We start from the raw sequence: 5,244 nt of genomic DNA, 5'->3' as shown, positions 1-5,244 counted from the left end.
GATTTATAATAAGTATATATAGCATATTCATATAATTTGTCACTACATCAATTCTATGAAATCTATCCAGAAAAAATATTGCAGAAAAGGAAAATCTATGTACAGAAAAAATAACCTACATTTTTTCAAGATTTCATCCTATTTCCTTCTTCTTTCCCTACCTTCTTTTATTTACACTTCCACCTTCTTCATTATGGTTTCTGCTGATTAAATCTACCAAAACAGCTGTCACTGCAATTGCCAGTGCCATCTATTTTTCCATTGCAGTGAGCAGTTTCAATCTACACCCTTCATGAATCCAGTTACTACGCTTCTAAGCATGTTTATTTTCTTAAATACGCTTCATCACCTTTCTCTCTCATTGTCCACAGTCTCATATGGCCATTCCACCTGTTTTCTTTGTGGCTCTTCTCTCACCTTCCTTTAAGGGTTGAAGGTTCTCAGAACCAAATTTAAGTACTTTTCTCCCTTTACAGTCTCTCCACACATGATCACCTCCATTTGTGGGCTTTCAGTTATCACATATGAACCTCCCCCAGTTGCATTTCTTGTAAATTGCAAATTCACATAACAAACTGACAGTGCACATTTGCACATAGATTTCTACCAGTCAACTTATAGAGGATATCTCTGCATTAGTTTCTATTGCCTTACATGCCTTAGTCTACTTTCTGCTGAGAGAAATTCATTGATCTTTCTTTTTGTCATAGTATTTAACATAACTGATATTAAGCACAATTACTATTTGTAGGGATTTTTCCCTACAAAAATCAAAGACATCAGAAAGCAAAAACTGTATTTGTTATGTTCTCCTAGATATCCTGAGGCAGCATACAACCCGGCTTAGGCAGAGTCCATTTTTACTTATAACTTGAATATAATAATGGCGAGTAAATGAATTGTGCCACCTATACTTTTATCAGGTTGCAAAATCAGGCTTAGGGTTTCATTTAAAGAATAAACAAATAAGAGAAATTTTCTATAGTAAACATTTATTAAACAAGGTAAAATATATTAAGTAAATATAAAAACCATATTTCTGTTACATAATTCACAATATAAAGGTGCACATGCTATGTGAGCAAGAATAATTTAAGCTGTATAAATAGTTAAATAAACAGATACATCTGCATGGTCATCTGTAAGTCTTTAGTACCTGTATAGCTGAACAGCATGTTGATTAACACTCACGAAAACATTTGAAATATTTGATTCAATTCATCTTGTGTTATAACATAAATGAGTCTTTTCTTCCTCTTTAATCTTTCTTGCAAGTTTCTTGATGAAGAGAAGGATCTCATGGTGTCTGCTCTGACAACCTCTCAGGCACAAGGGCTGTATTCCTTCTCTGTCACATGGAGAGCGACTCTTTGGAAGTATTTCCTCACAGTCAGGATGGAGGAGTCTCTCCTCCTTCCACCTCCTGCATCACACAGGTTTCCAGATCATTCAGCTGCTGGTAAAGTTCTGTGTAGAATTTGTCTAAGAGGGTCTCATCCCAAGCAGCAGATGAGTCCTTTGTGCTGAAGAGATTGAAGATCTGCTGGATTATCTCATGGAGGACAGAGATGGCTGGAGCCTTTTAGAACTGGTTGCCATCAAACTCCTCCTGAAGAAATTCAAAGTCATGTCTGTCGTTCAGACAGGAGAAAGGAGAGATTCTCCTCATTTGTGCCAGGAGGACTATAGTCCTCCTTTTATCCAGGCTGTGGGTCTGAGGCAGATCACAGACCAGAGAGCAGCTTGACTTGCAGCTGAGCATCACCAGGGCCATCAGTAAAGAAAAGGGCAAGGCCATCACAGATGTTGCAGATGCTGCTGGGCTTGTTGACATGGGTGACTCTGCACCTTGGCCTCTAGGTTCTCTGAATACCTTGCTTTGTGCATAATCTTAAATAGGGAATATATTAGTTTCCATTTTCTGAATTCCTCTCTCTTACTTTTTACTCCTGTTTTTGCTTTCCTTTATGCACTGTCTATGTGGGCTTAGACTAGTGTTTCTCAGCCATTTTTTTCACTATTGCCTTCCCTTTCCTTACCTCCAGAGCCTTGATGAAGGGAAGGATCTCATGATGTCTCTGCTGTGACAACCTCCCAGGTACAAGGGTTAGATCATTTTACCTAATTGATTCACTCATGATAATAACACATGTATATTGTATATGTATTTATATGTTGCATTTATATCTGCATTTTATACATTTGAAAAAGTAGAAAATATGGTTTTTAATTTAGTGTAGAATTATGAATAACTAAATAAAAAACTTAAAATTAAAAGTTGAATTTTAAAGCTACTGACATTTAACTTGAACCCTTAAAATTTAATTTTCTAAGTAACCTTTAGTATAATTTATTTACTGATATAAGTATTATTGAATAATTTATATATACAAAGTTGCAATCTATAAAAATATATAATACCAATATAACACTTTAAATTATTTCAAAACTGCTAAAAATTATTTATAATTAAATAATTTTCTCAATATTTATTTGTAGTATATGTAACTTTTAATTCTACTTCATACAGAAAATAATTTAAAACTTGACTGGCTGCTAGATATTCATCTAGGTATAATCAAATTTTTTTCAGCCCTTGACTTAAGTATTCATGTATTGAATAACTTCAGTAGAATTAAATAATTTTATTCTCAAAGTCTATCACACATTCAGAAGCACTGAGGATCAAACATAACCTACATCAGTAAGACAGCCAATAGCAGCCCATATGCCAATGGACGACACATCTCGCGGTATAACTTTGGGATTGAGCAAATAATGGAGAGAAAGTCCACTAATGGCAGCCATCTATTCCACATAGGTTGGTAGCTCTGGTCTTGCATTTATTTTGTGCATCTTCCCTGAACTCAATGTCAATGCTGTTCATGAGATACACAAGAAAACCCAAATGAAAGAAAATAAATAATAAAGAGTCATGATTTGCTAGAGGTAAGCTTTGAAGTATCTTAACCCATTGTAATATATATGACTTTTACACAACCCCAGGAATTAATTTTTGCAGCTTTGGGAACAATTTCATCCCTAATGACAGTACACAATCGAGAAAACTTCAATTGATTAAAAAAAATTTATTGACATTAAAGTCTCAAATTTCCATTGAGACATTCCAATCCTAATTGAGTTTAAAAACATCTCATCTTTCTTCTAAATATCAATAATGGTATGTAAATAGTATAAATGGACAGTACAGTTGTTCTATATAACATGTAAGACACCATATATCTTTCTCATTTCCTTTTTTATAGGAATAGAAAGTTGTTGCTTTTTGCATCCCAATTAATGGGGACAAAAGGAAAACAAACGTATAAGTTAATATGATGAAAATGTAAGAATGGCAACAATATCCCACTGGAGAAAAAAATGACAAAATGTAACTTAGCTACATTCAGCCTAGGCAAGATGGACATTAAGGGATGGGAAGGAGCAGAAGCAAAATTATAAAAAGGATGTAGATCAAAGGTAGCATATGGAAATGGGCTTGAAGAGAAGTAATCATTACTGTTCCAGTGGGTGTTTTGGTGAATTCAGCCTTAACTGACAGTTGTGGTAGACACACCACACACAAGACGTTGTACACAAAAAAGGCAAATTTGTGAAAGCACAATATTCTCTCTGAAGAATGGACAAGTGTAATTGCATCAAGTTCTCCCCTGGTGTCAATGATCTTCATGTGATACACAAGAAAATCCAATGAAAGAACATAAGTACTAAGAGATAAGGTTTTGTTAGAGGGGAGCTTTGAAGGGTCATAAGCCATTGTAATATCTACTATTTGTTTGCACCCCTAATAATTAATTTTTGCACCAGTAAATAAATTCAGAAGATCAACATTTTTCTTGTCATGGCTTTAATACTAATAAGAAGAAAGGGAATAGATGATATCAAAGAAACCTTCCCTAAACTTAATAAAGATACTAAAAATAACATTAATAAAAAGAACAGTAAGTAGCTAAATTGTTTAGTGTTTCTTATCAATCAGATACTGTTCTTAGCACTGACAAAATCTACCCTAATTTTATCTAATGAGGAATACCCTCATTTTTCATATTTATTGAATATTTACTATGTACCCAGCCCTGTTTAGTCGCTAGAGGTATCAGTAACCACAGTAGATAGTGATCGGTTGCACTATTTTCCCCATTTACAAAAGAAAAACCCAGAAGCACAGGGAGCTATTGAGTTGTGGAGCCACAGCTGGAATCCAGAAAATTAGACTCTCAAGCCTCAGCTCTTACATATTTTCTGGAATATTTCTGGCCATAAAAGCTAAAGCTGATTTCTAGACTCTGATCAATATTTTCTAAGTACAGTCCCACCTAAAGCATGGCAGTGTCCTTCTTTTCATCTCCTTTTTGTTCTCCTTCATCTGCTTATGCCTGGTATGCTGCATTATGATTAAGAAAGGCCTCAATTTACTTACATATGTTATGTACTAGTTTTGTCTTCTTGGGAACATATCTTCATAAACTTAAATGTACTTGTAAAACTCTGTTCACCCTAGTAATATATTAATAAGTAGCTCCTTGAAAAGCTCAGCATATGTCTACCCTTTTGTTCAAATATCCATAAGGCTTTAGGTTTCTGTTTGGCACAAGCCTAAGTAAGACTAAGTCATGACAAGGCTAGAGACATGAGCTAAATAAGAATGAAACCAATAAGCTAAGTCTCAGAGCTCAGGGAGACCACATCTAGAAGGGCTCACTAGAGGGACTAAAGGAGAAAATGGCAGCGCTTCTGGAGAAACGAGGAGAGTCCAGCACATTAGAGTAGGAGGACTGAGATCTGAAAAGGCTCTGAGTCACTTGACTTGCCAGCTGTTTGATACCTTTTATGTTGTAGGCCAGCAGAGTTTACTGCTGTGTTAATTTTACTCACTTGCTTTGAGAAACAGAGCTGACATGATGGGCAATACCTGGATAGAACTAAAGAAAAAGGGTTGGAAAAAAAAGTGCACAGGTGGGAAGTAATTTGGCAAAAATGAGCGTAGAATTGGAGCAAAGTTTGACTTCAGCCTTTCATTTTTTGGTGTGTCTTAGATGTGATGGTTACCTATCCTTATCCTGTAATTATTTCTATGTTCTCATCACACACAGAAAATATGAGTGACCTTGTTATCACCATCCATTTTACATGTGATAGTAGTGTCCATTTCAGTTTGATTTCCAAAATATGGAATGTAGTATTCAGAATGCCACTTCAGGTAGATAGACCAAGATTTTGCAA

General features: G+C 35.2%; 1 pseudogene; it reads right to left on the bottom strand.

Annotated features, from left to right (window-relative positions):
- Positions 1-1,187: 1,187 nt before the first annotated feature.
- Positions 1,188-1,798, bottom strand: LOC105503502 (annotated as a pseudogene).
- Between the last annotated feature and the right edge of the window lie 3,446 nt (positions 1,799-5,244).

Source organism: Colobus angolensis, unplaced genomic scaffold (assembly GCF_000951035.1).
Source record: "Colobus angolensis palliatus isolate OR3802 unplaced genomic scaffold, Cang.pa_1.0 Scaffold86, whole genome shotgun sequence".
Classification (NCBI taxonomy): domain Eukaryota; kingdom Metazoa; phylum Chordata; class Mammalia; order Primates; family Cercopithecidae; genus Colobus; species Colobus angolensis.
Note: the sequence above shows the minus strand (reverse complement) of the source record. Positions and strands in the feature narration are given on the sequence as shown.